Source organism: Aquarana catesbeiana, linkage group LG08 (assembly GCF_042186555.1).
Source record: "Aquarana catesbeiana isolate 2022-GZ linkage group LG08, ASM4218655v1, whole genome shotgun sequence".
Classification (NCBI taxonomy): Eukaryota; Metazoa; Chordata; class Amphibia; order Anura; family Ranidae; genus Aquarana; species Aquarana catesbeiana.
The window spans coordinates 7,659,829-7,676,326 of record NC_133331.1 but is presented as its reverse complement, the minus strand read 5'-3'; the positions used below and the strand labels follow the sequence as shown (position 1 = coordinate 7,676,326).

The window sequence follows — 16,498 nt, the reverse complement described above, 5'->3', positions numbered from 1 at the left end:
GTTCTGCTGTTTTAATGCAACCGCTTTTTTGTTGTGGTGTGTGTTTTTTTTTTTTTTTTTTTTTTTTTCTTGTTATAATTCTGCAAACCGAATGTATTTCCATTTTGGGCTCTTCCTCCCTCTAGTGGACAATTAATAAATTGCATAGTATGTTTTCTACATAAAGACCTCTATCATTGATGTGATTAGTTCTGTTTGAGTGGTTATCAATTTATAAGCTAAAGCGATGCGACCCCTGACCTCACCAAAGGGGCATACATATATATATAGATAGAGGAGTGTCAGAGACTGCAGAGCTAATAGAAGAGATGAGGGTCAGAGAGTGAGGACAGGAGACATTGTTGGTGGGGAGAAGCTGTAGAAGACAATAGGAAGCTGGGAAGATGTTACATGAGGCTGGTAGAGATCAGCGCTATTCCCCCAATCAGTGTTCTCACTACAGACCGCTGAGGTCTGAGGGCCGCACATCATATACCAAAGGGCCCCATGCTGTCCTCAGGCCACAGGTTGGTCACCCTGGATCTACTGTCTTATTACAGGACAAGTGATCGCTGGATCTACATCCTGAGGACTAATGTTATAAATATGGACTCAGTAGGGAAGTTCTGTCTCTAAAAGCCACCAAACTTCAGATTCCCGTCCCCTTCACTCTGCCCCCCCCCCCCCACACACACACACACACACACACTTTGCCTAATGCTTGTTAAAGATCCTTGGAGACTGCGGAGTTATTTTCCATTGGTGGCTCTTCTATGGAAGCGTCTCTCTCAGGATCTCTGATATTCACTGACCTTTCAGTTGTGGATGGAGAACGTTCTTCACTGGATTACTGAGAGCTCCGACTTCTACCTCCTAAGACCTGTCTCAAATGATGTCATCATAGGTCATTCTCATGGAAGGAAAACTTCTTCTTTTTTTTTTTTTGTTGTATTGTATTGTGTGTGTGTGTGTGTGTGTGTGTGTGTATATATATAAAATATTACTATCTCACACTAGTAAGTACACCCCTCACTCACATTTGTGTAAATCTTTTCTTCTATCTTTTCATGTGACAACACTGAAGAAATGACACTTGTCTACAATGTAAAGTAGTGAGTGTACAGCTTGTATAACAGTGTAAATTTTCTGTCCCCTCAAAATAACTCAACACACAGCCATTAATGTCTAAACCGCTGGCAACAAAAGTCAGTACACCCCTAAGTGAAAATGTCCAAATTGGACCCAATTAGCCATTTTCCCTCCCCGGTGTCATGTGACTCGTTAGTGTTACAAGGTCTCAGGTGTGAATGGGGAGCAGGTGTGTTAAATTTGGTGTTATCGCTCTCACTCTCTCATACTGGTCACTGGAAGTTCAACATTCAGTGTTGTCAAATGAAAAGATATAATTAAATATTTACAAAAATACGAGGGGTGTACTCACTTTTGTAAGATAGTGTGTGTAAATAAAAATTATATATATATAAATTTTATTTATTTATTTTTTATCTATTTGATTAGCGCAAAGTATTAGGTGGACAGGTGGCATTTGAAAGGAAAAGCCGGACGATATCCCCTCCGCTCTCCTCACAAGGATCTCAAGTTAAAGAAAACCTGAAATATGTAAGTCGTTACAAAATGTCAGTTTTTATATAAATATGACAAACCAGGGAGCTCATTCCTCCCACTGATACCAATGATGGGGCACAGTTCCTCCCACTGATACCAATGATGGGGCACTATTCCTCCCACTGATACCAATGATGGGACACTATTCCTCCCACTGACACCAATGATGGGGCACAGTTCCTCCCACTGATACCAATGATGGAGCACTATTCCTCCCACTGATACCAATGATGGGGCACTATTCCTCCCACTGATACCAATGATGGGACACTATTCCTCCCACTGATACCAATGATGGGACACTATTCCTCCCACTGATACCAATGATGGGGCACTATTCCTCCCACTGATACCAATGATGGGGCACTATTCCTCCCACTGATACCAATGATGGGGCACTATTCCTCCCACTGATACCAATGATGGGGCACTATTCCTCCCACTGATACCAATGATGGGGCACAGTTCCTCCCACTGATACCAATGATGGAGCACTATTCCTCCCACTGATACCAATGATGGGGCACTATTCCTCCCACTGATACCAATGATGGGACACTATTCCTCCCACTGATACCAATGATGGGACACTATTCCTCCCACTGATACCAATGATGGGGCACTATTCCTCCCACTGATACCAATGATGGGACACTATTCCTCCCACTGATACCAATGATGGGGCACTATTCCTCCCACTGATACCAATGATGGGGCACTATTCCTCCCACTGATACCAATGATGGGGCACTATTCCTCCCACTGATACCAATGATGGGGCACTATTCCTCCCACTGATACCAATGATGGGGCACAGTTCCTCCCACTGATACCAATGATGGAGCACTATTCCTCCCACTGATACCAATGATGGGGCACTATTCCTCCCACTGATACCAATGATGGGACACTATTCCTCCCACTGATACCAATGATGGGGCACTATTCCTCCCACTGATACCAATGATGGGGCACAGTTCCTCCCACTGATACCAATGATGGGGCACTATTCCTCCCACTGATACCAATGATGGGGCACAGTTCCTCCCACTGATACCAATGATGGGACACTATTCCTCCCACTGATACCAATGATGGGACACTATTCCTCCCACTGATACCAATGATGGGGCACAGTTCCTCCCACTGATACCAATGATGGGACACTATTCCCCCCACTGACACCAATGATGGGACACTATTCCTCCCACTGATACCAATGATGGGGCACTATTCCTCCCACTGACACCAATGATGGGACACTATTCCTCCCACTGATACCAATGATGGGGCACTATTCCTCCCACTGACACCAATGATGGGACACTATTCCTCCCACTGATACCAATGATGGGGCACTATTCCTCCCACTGATACCAATGATGGAGCACTATTCCTCCCACTGATACCAATGATGGGACACTATTCCTCCCACTGATACCAATGATGGGGCACTATTCCTCCCACTGATACCAATGATGGAGCACTATTCCTCCCACTGATACCAATGATGGGACACTATTCCTCCCACTGATACCAATGATGGGGCACTATTCCTCCCACTGATACCAATGATGGGGCACTGTTCCTCCCACTGATACCAATGATGGGGCACAGTTCCTCCCACTGATACCAATGATGGGGCACAGTTCCTCCCACTGATACCAATGATGGGGCACTATTCCTCCCACTGATACCAATGATGGGGCACAGTTCCTCCCACTGATACCAATGATGGGGTACTATTCCTCCCACTGATACCAATGATGGGGCACTATTCCTCCCACTGATACCAATGATGGGGCACAGTTCCTCCCACTGATACCAATGATGGGGTACTATTCCTCCCACTGATACCAATGATGGGACACTATTCCTCCCACTGATACCAATGATGGGGCACAGTTCCTCCCACTGATACCAATGATGGGACACTATTCCTCCCACTGATACCAATGATGGGGCACAGTTCCTCCCACTGATACCAATGATGGGGCACAGTTCCTCCCACTGATACCAATGATGGGGCACTATTCCTCCCACTGACACCAATGATGGGACACTATTCCTCCCACTGACACCAATGATGGGACACTATTCCTCCCACTGACACCAATGATGGGGCACTATTCCTCCCACTGATACCAATGATGGGGCACTATTCCTCCCACTGATATCAATGATGGGGCACTATTCCTCCCACTGATACCAATGATGGGGCACTATTCCTCCCACTGATACCAATGATGGGGCACTATTCCTCCCACTGATACCAATGATGGGGCACTATTCCTCCCACTGACACCAATGACGGGGCACTATTCCTCCCACTGACACCAATGACGGGGCACTATTCCTCCCACTGACACCAATGATGGGGCACTATTCCTCCCACTGATACCAATGATGGGGCACTATTCCTCCCACTGACACCAATGACGGGGCACTATTCCTCCCACTGATACCAATGATGGGGCACTATTCCTCCCACTGATACCAATGATGGGGCACTATTCCTCCCACTGATACCAATGATGGGGCACTATTCCTCCCACTGATACCAATGATGGGGCACTATTCCTCCCACTGTTACCAATGATTCCTCCCACTGATACCAATGATGGGGCACTATTCCCCCCCACTGAGACCAATGATGGGGCACTACTACTCCCACTGAGACCAATGATGGGGCACTATTCCTCCCACTGAGACCAATGATGGGGCACTATTCCTTCCACTGACACCAATGACGGGGCACTATTCCTCCCACTGACACCAATGACGGGGCACTATTCCTCCCACTGATACCAATGATGGGGCACTATTCCTCCCACTGATACCAATGATGGGGCACTATTCCTCCCACTGATACCAATGATGGGGCACTATTCCTCCCACTGATACCAATGATGGGGCACTATTCCTCCCACTGATACCAATGATTCCTCCCACTGATACCAATGATGGGGCACTATTCCCCCCCCACTGAGACCAATGATGGGGCACTACTACTCCCACTGAGACCAATGATGGGGCACTATTCCTCCCACTGAGACCAATGATGGGGCACTATTCTCTCACTGACACCAATGATGGGGCACTATTCCTCCCACTGATACCAATGATGGGGCACTATTCTCTCACTGACACCAATGATGGGGCACTATTCTCTCACTGACACCAATGATGGGGCACTATTCCTCCCACTGAGACCAATGATGGGGCACTATTCTCTCACTGACACCAATGATGGGGCACTATTACTCCCACATTCACCAATGATGGGGCATTGTTTACTCCCACTGGGCATAGTCTCCTCCCACCCCCCCCCCCCCCCCCTAAAGTCTGAATAACAGTAATCTGGCCCTTTTGTTTAGAAAGTTTGGAAACCCCTGTTCCAGAAACATGGAGAAAGAGATATGTATACGGATATATTGATCTAGAGATATGGATCTAGAGATATACTGATATAAAGGTCCAGAAAAAAATGTATTTTATTAACCGAAGCGGAGTGTTGCCCCCGAAGATCTCGTCCTGATTGGCTCCCTCCCAGGCCGATGTATATAAAGTCAGGGAATGTAGAGAAGTTGCCCACAGCTGTAAAAGGAACAATTTTTTTTTCTGTGTTTATTTTTTTGGGATCCTCATCACATGGAAATAATTAACATCTCACCCCCCCCCCCCCCCCCATTCCTCGGTGTACATTCCTCTACATTGCATTGAGGTTTATGGAAGTGGCTGTCTGCGCATGCGTGGGGTATGGAGCGCTCACCTAGAGCCTGCTTTTATATCCAATCCATAGGATAATCTTAGTGACTTTGATGGCAGTCGTAGATTTGTGATGAATTATAATGATATGCGGCTCTGTGACGGTTATTTTCTATCTACAGTCCCCCCAGGACTCCCCGGCTCTGTACTTCTCCCGGGCGAAGGTGAAACTGTCTGCTGACCTCCAGGAGAGACGACTCAGGAGAGAGGTTGGCTGATGATAACGTCATTCCCTTCTTTGTACTTACATGTTTCCTTGTGCCCCCCCTCCAGTTTCCTGTCCCCCATCCCTCCACCCCCCATGGAGCACCCATACACTTTCACTTCTTCTTTTTTATTTTATAATGATGGAGCTGCAGCCTTCCTGTGAGCCCAGAGTGGCTTAATCTTGCCAGTTGGGGGGCCATCTTTGACACCTTGGACTCAAAAGAAGTGGTTGGAATGAGGGCCAATGATGGGCCGGTATAGAGGGAGGTCTGGAATTTGCATTTTAACACTTTTTTGCCTGCTGCACTTGTGATTGAGCCCTTAGTTGCATTTGGCAGCGGAACCCTTAGGGCTCATTCACATGTAAAGTTGGGGGATGCTAAAACCCTGTGGTTGTGTCCGGGTTTTATACCACCCCCCCAAAATCTCTACTCCCTTTTAGCTGCTGAGGTAGCAACCAAAGGTATACAAATACTGCTGCAGGAATTCAGCCCCCCTGTTGATTTTGGTAGGAGCCGCCTACCAATCGTGGCCTATTCAAGTAAAATGGGGCCCCTCTGCAAGCGCCCCGCAACTCCATGCTTCTGCGGGGTCCAAGGGGGTTAAAGCAGGTGGTGAGAAAGCAACACAACACTGCCTGCTTTAACCCCTTGTTTCCTGTACTGCGCAAAGTTGCAGGTCCCTTGTAGAGCGGCCTCATTCACTTGAAGGGGTCATGTTTGTCAGATGCTACACCCCCAACCCCCCCCCCCCCAAACTGCAAATGTGAATGAACCCTTACTGATCTGAGCCCCCTATAAGTCTGCTATCACACTGATGTGCTGCGGGTGCATCTGTGACTTTCCTGGGTTAGCCGCTCTTTGCCAATAGAATAGAAGTCTATGGCTAAGTGCAGCAATCCTGCAGGATACAATAGAAGTCTATGGATAGGTGCAGCAATCCTGCAGGATACAATAGAAGTCTATGGATAGGTGCAGCAATCCTGCAGGATACAATAGAAGTCTATGGATAGGTGCAGCAATCCTGCAGGATAGAATAGAAGTCTATAAATAAGTTAGGGCTGGGAAAAAAATCGATTTAAATCTTGAATCGAGTTGAGAGGTCAAATCGATTCAAAATTTAAGCAAATCAATTTTTTTTAGATTTTTTTTTTTTTTTTTTTCACCGCGCTGGTCCGGAGGCACTGCGGGCATGAGTTTTTAGGCGAGGCCGCGGCTACGGGCGGACGCTGCGGACTAGGCCAAAGCCACGGCCTCGCCTAAAAACTCATGCCCACAGCGCCTCCGGACCGGCGCGGACACCGCACCGGGCCTGAAGAGCTGCGGGCAAGGAGTTTTTAGGTGAGGCCGCGGCTTCGGCCTAGTCCGCTAGGCCGGACGCCGCGGACTAGGCCGAAGCCGCGGCCTCGCCTAAAAGCTCATGCCCGCAGCGCCTCGGGACCGGCGCGGTTTCCAAAAAAATAAAAAATAAAACTCGATTCGAATCGTGAATCGAGTTTTTTTTAAGAGAATCGAAGATTTTTTTTTTTTTTTTTTTTTTTAAAGAAAATCTCCCAGCCCTAGGATAAGTGCAGCAATCCCGCAGGATATAATAGAAGTCTATGGATAAGTGCAGCAATCCCGCAGGATATAATAGAAGTCTATGGATAAGTGCAGCAATCCCGCAGGATATAATAGAAGTCTATGGATAAGTGCAGCAATCCCGCAGGATATAATAGAAGTCTATGGATAAGTGCAGCAATCCCACAGGATATAATAGAAGTCTATAGATAAGTGCAGCTAACCCGCAGGATATAATAGAAGTCTATGGATAAGTGCAGCAATCCCACAGGATATAATAGAAGTCTATGGATAAGTGCAGCAATCCCGCAGGATATAATAGAAGTCTATGGATAAGTGCAGCAATCCCACAGGATATAATAGAAGTCTATAGATAAGTGCAGCTAACCCGCAGGATATAATAGAAGTCTATGGATAAGTGCAGCAATCCCGCAGGATATAATAGAAGTCTATGGATAAGTGCAGCAATCCCACAGGATATAATAGAAGTCTATGGATAAGTGCAGCAATCCCTCAGGATATAATAGAAGTCTATGGCCGCGGCACATCAGTGTGAAAGCAGCCCTGTACTATTATGCCCGGTGTATTGCTTCACACTGACCTGAAGATCTCCTCTTTCCTGCTGGAGGCACCACTCTGGAGACCACTAGCCGGGATAAGAGGTGGAGTACAGTTGGTGTCACTCTGCCTGGGACAGGAGCCGGCACTACAGAGGAGGCATCAGATTATGCGGTTCTTCCTCCCTACTACACCTCCAACTTTACAAGGAGCCCCTCTGCATTGCGCTCTGTTTGATGCTCTGGGATGGTGGGTCAGGAAGCCCAGACCGCCATCCACCAGTCACCTGTCCACGATCTACGGGTTGCTGACCCCCAGCTCTCTGGCATCTTCTTTTAGATAATGATTTGGGGGATTTAACTAATCTTCAGGCCTAAAATGTTCAATTAAAGTTGAACCCCAGGAAAAGTAAAAGTCCTCCCTTGCAGTGAGGTTGAATGTTCACCTATGGGGACCAGGTAAAGCACTTTTCTCTTTCGGACACAGCGCTCCATTATTCAGAACCATAGGGTTATATCGCACCTTACAGGAGTAGGACGCTAGGCAGAAAAAAGACTTGGCTTCGCCTATGGATAGTCTACCTTATATATCCCCCCCCCCCCCCCCTCTCTGCTACAGGCCTTCAGTTTTTTTTTTCTGCCTGGTCAGGATTAAGGACCTAGTTCCCTGCTGGGATCTTTGGTCCTGGCAATCTTCTTTTCTTTTTAAATGGCTTTTTTCTTGTGTGTGTGTGTGTGTGTGTGTGTGTGTGTGTGTGTGTGTGTGTGTGTTTTTTTTTGTTTTTTTTTTCCTGTGAGATCTACACTCAAATGCCGGACTGGGCGACGGGCTGGATATCTAGATCCAGTGGCCACCCCAAGTCTGGCCAGTGAGCGCTCGCAGACCAGAGCTCCGCACTGGGTTGGCCCCGACATAGCCCACTGGACGGGGGCTGGCCTGCGAGTTAAACGTCTCGCGAGGTCGCATACCACCGGGTCTTGGTCCGAATCTTAACGTTCTTCCTGGCCAACAGCCCCCCCTTTTCAGTGGTGAGGAGGTTCTGTCTGGAGTGATGCCCGTCTGGTTCCGGGTGTAGTGAGTACACGTCCCCCTGGATGTGGTTTGGGGCAGACATGGGCACCCCCTCCTGGGATGGTCGGACCTACGGGTTCCCCTTCTCCCTCCCCAGTCCCCCCTTTATGTTGGTGGTCCCTAAGTGGGCCATTTTTAGGTTCCTCCCCCCACCCCTCTCTCCGGGGTAGCGTGTTGGGCTGGCAGGTCTATGAGGCTGGTGTACTGCTATATGCCTGTTTGGGGGCTGCATGCCGTAGGTGAAACGGTCTTCCCAGCTGGGGTGGGCACTGGCTGTTCTGGTGGTCCTGTGCCCGGATCCCTCCTCTACTTCTCATATATGGCCTGGGCTTGTTTGTGTAGTCCGGCGGCCATTTTTCTTAGTGTCCAACATGCATTAGGAGCGTCGGCCATGACAGTAGAGCCTCTGGACGGCGAATATGGCTGTGGGGGCTCCTCCATTTCCCCTGGTTTGACTCCTGGGTTTTCTTTTCCCCTGGATGCCGCACGTGGATACAGACTATCTCTGGTGAGTGCAGACCGGTACTACTCTGGTGGGGTGGTGAGTTCTGGTGGGGTCCCTCCCGCTCTTTGCTGCAGGTTGTGGGGTGCTCTATTGTCGGGTCCCCCTGTGGTGATCAGGTGCTGTGCCTTAGGTGGGTGAGTCCCCTAGTGGTGCTATATGCATTTTGCTGGTGGGTTCCCCCTTTACCTTAATGGAGTCTCAGGAATGTGTTTCCCCACCTGACCCCCTCTCAAAGGGCAGCAGGTCCCTCGGGGTCCCAGCCTTCCATTAATGCACTGTCGGTGGTCCTGGAGTCCTTTGTTTCCCAGGTGGAGGTGGCTTTTGGGCGCCAGGCTTGCAAAAAGCATCCCTCGCCCTCCCCCGCTTCATCTGTCTTGTCAGATCCTAAATCTGTCTCGGTCACCGGACATGGCCCACCCTGTGGGACTTGTAGTCACGCTCCCTGATCTATCAAATAGTGAGGATGATTCCTCCTTAACTGTAGCTGCGCACGAGAAGACGCTGGTTGCAGCACTGATTCTCTCCGTGCGGGAGACTTTGAAGCTGGAGGATACTGCTGAGCGCGCTAAGGAGGTGGCCGTTCCCTTTTGGCACTCGCAAGCCGTCTCGCATGGCAAAAGTGTTCCCTTATCCCTTTTATTTTAACAAGTTTTGTCTACAAAGACTGGGAGCGTCCAAAGCGTCTTTGTGGTTTCTAAACGCTTTGCGGTGAGGTACCCCTTTGAAGAGTTACTTCTGAAGAAGTAGACTGTCCCACCGGTGGTGGACCCTCCTGTCTCCAGGTTGAATAAGGCAACCATGATCCCGGTAGAGGAACCCCGGCCTTTAAAAGAAAAGTATGGGGTTTGGGGCTTTTTTTTAAGTTTTATACTTACCTAGGTGGATGCAGCTTCGGTCCCATGCTGCATCTGTCCTCTAGCGCCTCTACACTGAGAACCGAGCGAACGAAGCCCGCTGATCGCTCGGTTCTGACAGCTTCATGAGCAGAGAGCTGCTGACTGTCAGTCACAGCTCTCTGCTATGACACTGATGGGCGGCCCTGATGGGCACTGATAGATGAGGGTGATAGATAACCTGAGGGAGGAAGTGGAGACAGATCTCCTATCACAAGTTGGATAAGCAGCAAGAATGGGAAGTGTTATCATAATGGGGGATTTTAATTATCCAGACATAGACTGGGCGGAGGGAACCGCGCATTCATTTAAGGCTCGCCAGTTCCTTAATGTCTTGCAGGACAATTTTATAGGTCAGATGGTAGACGCACCAACTAGAAATAAAGCGTTACCGGATCTACTGATTACCAACAATACAGACCTGATCACAGATATGGAAATACGGGGCAATTTAGGAAACAGCGATCACAGGTCAATTGGCTTCAGTATAAATCACACAAATAGGAAACATAAGGGGAATACAAAGACACTGAATTTCAAGAGAGCCAACTTCCCTAAACTACGAACCTTGCTAGAAGGCATAAATTGGGATAAAATCTTAGGAACAAAGAACATGTAGGAGAGATGGGTTTGCTTTAAGAACATATTAAATAAGAGCATTAGCCAATGTATCCCATTGGGTAATACATTTAAAAGAGCGAACAAAAGTCCTGGATGGCTTAACTCCAATGTAAAAATGCATATAAAAGCAAAGGAGAAGGCCTTCAAAAAATACAAGGTTGAGGGATCATCATCAGCATTCAGACTTTATAAAGAATGCAACAAGAAATGTAAGGGTGCAATAAGGACGGCTAAGATAGAACATGAAAGACACATAGCGGAGGAGAGCAAAGAAAATCCCCAGAAATTCTTTAAGTATATAAACAGTAAAAGAGGAATGACAGACCATATTGGCCCCATAAAGAATGAGGAAGGACATCTGGTTACAAAGGATGGGGAGATGGCAAAGGTTTTGAATTTATTCTTCTCCTCAGTCTTCACGAGTGAATCGGGGGGCTTCAGTAACCCAAACTGCAGTGTTTATCCTCATGACACAACACAGGAAGCACCTCCATGGTTAACAGAATTAAAATTAGACTTGGGAAACTTAACATTAATAAATCACCGGGACCAGATGGCTTGCACCCGAGGGTACTTGGGGAACTCAGTCAAGTAATTGCCAGACCGTTGTTCCTAATTTTTACTGACAGTCTACTGACTGGAATGGTACCAGCTGATTGGAGAAAAGCCAATGTAGCACCAATATTTAAAAAGGGTCTAAAATACATCCCTGGGAATTACAGACCAGTTAGCCTAACATCAATAGTATGTAAACTCTTGGAGGGGATGATAAGGGACTATATACAAGATTTTAGTAATAAGAATGATATCATTAGCAGTAATCAGCATGGATTCATGAAGAATCGTTCTTGCCAAACCAATCTATTAACCTTCTATGAGGAGGTGAGTTGCCATCTAGATATAGGAAGGCCCGTAGACAGGGTGTATCTGGATTTTGCAAAAGCATTTGACACAGTTCCCCATAAACGTTTACTGTACAAAATAAGGTCCGATGGCATGGACCATAGGGTGAGTACATGGATTGAAAACTGGCTACAAGGGCGAGTTCAGAGGGTGGTGATAAATGGGGAGTACTCAGAATGGTCAGGGGTGGGTAGTGGGGTTCCCCAGGGTTCTGTGCTGGGACCAATCCTATTTAATTTGTTCATAAACGACCTGGAGGATGGGATAAACAGTTCAATCTCTGTATTTGCAGATGATACTAAGCTAAGCAGGGCAATAACTTCTCAGCAGGATGTGGAAACCTTGCAAAAAGATCTGAACAAATTAATGGGGGAGGGGCAACTACATGAGGTTCAATGTAGAAAAATGTAAAATAATGCATTTGGGTGGCAAAAATCTGAATACAATCTATACACTGGGGGGAGAACCTCTGAGGGAATCTAGGATGGAAAAGGACTTGGGGGTTCTAGTAGATGATAGGCTCAGCAATGGCATGCAATGCCAAGCTGCTCTGCTGCAAACAGAATATTGGCATTAAAAAGGGGATCAACTCCAGAGATAAAACGATAATTCTCCCGCTCTACAAGACTCTGGTCCGGCCGCACCTGGAGTATGCTGTCCAGTTCTGGGCACCAGTCCTCAGGAAGGATGTACTGGAAATGGAGCGAGTACAAAGAAGGGCAACAAAGCTAATAAAGGGTCTGGAGGATCTTAGTTATGAGGAAAGGTTGTGAGCTCTGAACTTATTCTCTCTGGAGAAGAGACACTTGAGAGGAGATATGATTTCAATATACAAATACTGTACTGGTGACCCCACAATAGGGATAAAACTTTTTCGCGGAAGAGAGTTTAACAAGACTCGTGGCCACTCATTAAAATTAGAAGAAAAGAGGTTTAACCTTAAACTACGTAGAGGGTTCTTTACTGTAAGAGCGGCAAGGATGTGGAATTCCCTTCCACAGGCGGTGGTCTCAGCGGGGAGCATCGATGGTTTCAAGAAACTATTAGATAATCACTGAATGACCGCAACATACAGGGATATACAATGTAATACTGACACATAATCACACACATAGGATGGACTTGTGTCTTTTTTCAACCTCGCCTACTATGTAACTATGCTCTGACTGGCACTGATAGATGACTCTGATAGGCAGCACTGATGAGGCACTTGCAGGCATTACTGATGGGCACTGATTGACAACCCTGGTGGTCATGGGTGGGCATACCTTTATCCAGCATGAAAATGATTGAAAACATTTCGCCAAGGCAACAAAGGAGTGGCTTAAGATGAAGCACATAGTGGCCTAGTCAGTCTCCAGACCCTAATCCTATAGAAAATGTATGGAGGGAGCTAAAACTTCCAGTTGCCAAGTGACATCCAAGAAACCTTAAGGATTTAGAGAAGATCTGTAAAGAAGAGTGGACCAAAATCCCTCCTGAGATGTGTGCAAACCTGGTCACCAACTACAAGAAACGTCTGACCTCTGTGATCGCCAACAAGGGTTTCTCCACCAAGTCATGTTTTGTTTGGGGATCAAATACTTGTTTTACTCACTGAACTGCAACTCCATTTATAACATTTGCATCATTTTTTTTTTTCTGGATTTTTGGTTGATATTCTGTCTCCATCATATAAAATACATCTATGATAAAAATTATAGACCCTTCATTTCTTTGTAAGTGGGCAAACTTACAAAATCTGCAGGGGAGCCCATCATTATTTTCCCACCGTGTGTATATATGTATATGTTGTATATGTGTGTGTGTGTGTATGTGTGTATATATATATATATATATATATATATATATATATATATATATATATATATATATATAGGGTTCTAAGTAATTTTCTAGCAAAAATATGCAGATTTTTTTTAACATCTGTAAGCAATTCCCCGGGCAGCAAGTGGTTCAGAAGATTTGCATATCATGGGTCTTTTTGTTGTATATAATAAAAGACTAAAAGCAGGTGTAGTGCTGCGTATAGCGAATTTTAGTATGAACAAGCAGCAATCATTAAATTTATTGTCTTTTAAATAATCTATCTCTACTTTCTCCTTGTTTAATAGGGATCTGGAAAATTAAAAAGAGCTCAACCGTTATCTACACAAGAAACTTCAATATAAGAGGTCTTCTTTCTCTGCATCTTCCAGGAGATCTCGGGGGGGGGTTCAGATTTACATTTTTTTTTTTTCTGTTTACTTGTAAATATGCAATTTGTTTTTATCCTGTGGACAACTGTTACAAAGAAGCTGTGACATAACTAATCCTGTGTAGACTTTTACCCAAATCTGGGTTGTTTTGTAGCATTTTGGTTTTATGGGTCTTTTGTTAAATTTTATTACATTTTTATATTTTTAACACCAAAAACCATTATTTAATCAGCAAGCTATTGCCTGGATACTAAAGAATACAAACGCGTGCATGCATGTTCCCAAAAGTTTTAATACAGTTAGAATTTGTTGCAGAATTTGAATGTGATGTTGTGCAAGTTCTGTGGGGTTCCAGTTCTTCTGGAGTCTATGTAATAGTCAATGATGGAGAAGTCCATGTACAATGGAGAAACCATGAATTTAGAATTTTCTTGGTACCTGGAATTGATCCAACCACGGTTTCACATGGAGGCAGTTCCAATTACCCTGCAATGTGACTTGTATGTATGCAGTTTTGGTGGCGAACATACTTTAGAATTTTTAAAAGGTCGATACACTCAGATTTAATGTAGGTTTTGGTACCTCAATGACTAAGCCCTAATGGTCATGGCAAAATGCAGCCTTTCTTAACCTTTTTTTTTACCCTAGAGGAACCCTTGAAATAATGTTTAGGTCTTGGGGAACTCCTGGTAAAACCAATTTATTGGGGGGCCACACTTACTGACAGCTAAAAAGATCATTTATGTTCTTCAGCTAACTCCGCCAAGTGTCCTTGTAGGCACTATCACATGAAAGGTAAGTCGGGGTTTAATGGGGTGTCAATCAATCAGCTCAAGGAACCTCTAGAAACCTCTGCAAGAACCCTGGTTGAGAATGTTGATTTATCTTCCATTTGTTGGTGGCTGCAGAGTTCTTGCACCAGCCATTCTCAACCAAGGTCTGTGGGACCCTCAGGCTCCTCCAAAGGTTGCTAGTAGCCGATTAATTGCCCTTCCATTTACCAGTAAGCTACCTTTTATTTGATAGTGCCTGCGTAATTCTGGGGCCAACCATTCTCAACCAGGGTCTATGGAACTCTCAGGCTCCTCCAAAGGTTCCTAGGAGCTGATTGATTGTCCTTCCATTTAACAGTGATATACCTTCTGTTCGATGGTGCCTGCATAGTTCTGGGCCAATCATTCTCAACCAGTGTTCTTTGAAATCCTAGGGCTCCACCACAGGGTTTTAGGGGTTCCTTGAGCTGATTAATTCACTGCTAGTTTAATGGTGATTTACCTTCCATGTGTTTGTGCCTGCATAGTTCTGGGACCGTTAAATGAGCAGTGAATCAATCGGCTCAAGGAACCCCTAGAAACCTGTGGAGAAAGCCTAGGGTTCCACATAACCATGGTTAAGAATGATTGGCCCCAGAACTATGCAGGCACTGTCAAATGGAAGGTTGATCACTGTTAAATGGAAGGGCAATCAATCGGCTCAGGAAAGCTCCTAGCAACCTTTGGAGGAACCTGAGGGTTCCACAGACTGAGACTGGTTGTCCCCTAAACTATGGAAAGAAAGCTCTCTCTTATAGTGGTGGCCAGAATAACCACCCTTACTGGCAGCTAAATAGATAATTGGTGTTCTGCAACTGGCTATGCGAAGTGGCATTGCAGGCACCATCACATGAAAGGTTAATCAGGGTTTAGTGGTAGGTCAGTGAATCCACTGGAGGAAGCCTATAGTTCTACAGAACCCTAGTTGAGAATGATTGGCCCCAGAACTATGCAGGCACCAGCAAATGGAAGGTAAATTGCCTTTTTATATGAGCAGTGAATCAATCCGCTTAAGGAACCCCTAGAAACCTCTGGAGGAACCCTAAGGTTCCACAGAATCTTGATTTGAGAATGGTTGGCCCCATGAAGCACCCCAAATGGAAGGTTGAGCACCATTAAATGAAAGGGCAATCAATCAGCTCAAGCAATCTTTTGGAGGAATCTGAGGGTTCCATAGACCCTGATGGGTGATTGGCCCCAAAAACTATGCAGGTACCATCAAATGGAAGGTAAATCATCGGTAAATGGGCAGTGAATCAATCGGCTCAAGGAACCCCTAGAAACCTCTAGAGGAATACTAGTGTTCCACAGAACCCTGGTTGAGAATGGTTTGCTCCAGAACCATGCAGGCACCATCAAATGGATGGTAGATCAATGTTAAATGGAAGGGCATTCAATCAGAAACCCCTATAAACCTCTAGGGGAACCCAGATTGAGAATTGCTGGTTTAGGTCCATGGTGGCAAGACGCCCGTCACCTAAGTGGGGAGGAATTTTGAAGTGGTTGGGGGGGGGGGGGGACTGGGGGGGGGAGAAGGGAAGTGTAGGCTGGTCTGTTCTGGAGCACTTTAAAAATCTGTACCAAGTCAACCCATAATTACTAGTTTTGGGTAGATTAGCACTTTTATGGAAAAGAAAACAAGTTATGTATGTGAATATGATTGTGTATGGGGGGGTTATGTAAAGTTCTTTTATATGGAGCCTGTGGGCTGATTTGACCAAGTGACTAACTTGTTTTTAGAATGATAGTAACTGTTGAGGTTACATGGAAACCTGTATGTGTTAAATGGATAATGAGA

At 45.9% G+C, this 16,498-nt stretch overlaps 1 long non-coding RNA gene across 1 annotated transcript; it reads left to right on the top strand.

Annotated features, from left to right (window-relative positions):
* Nucleotides 1–1,491: 1,491 nt before the first annotated feature.
* On the top strand, nt 1,492–16,181 carry LOC141105569 (uncharacterized). The gene is made up of 3 exons (XR_012235607.1): nt 1,492–1,599; nt 5,496–5,582; nt 13,805–16,181. It is a non-coding gene; the product is annotated as an uncharacterized lncRNA (long non-coding RNA).
* The last annotated feature ends 317 nt before the right edge of the window (nt 16,182–16,498 follow it).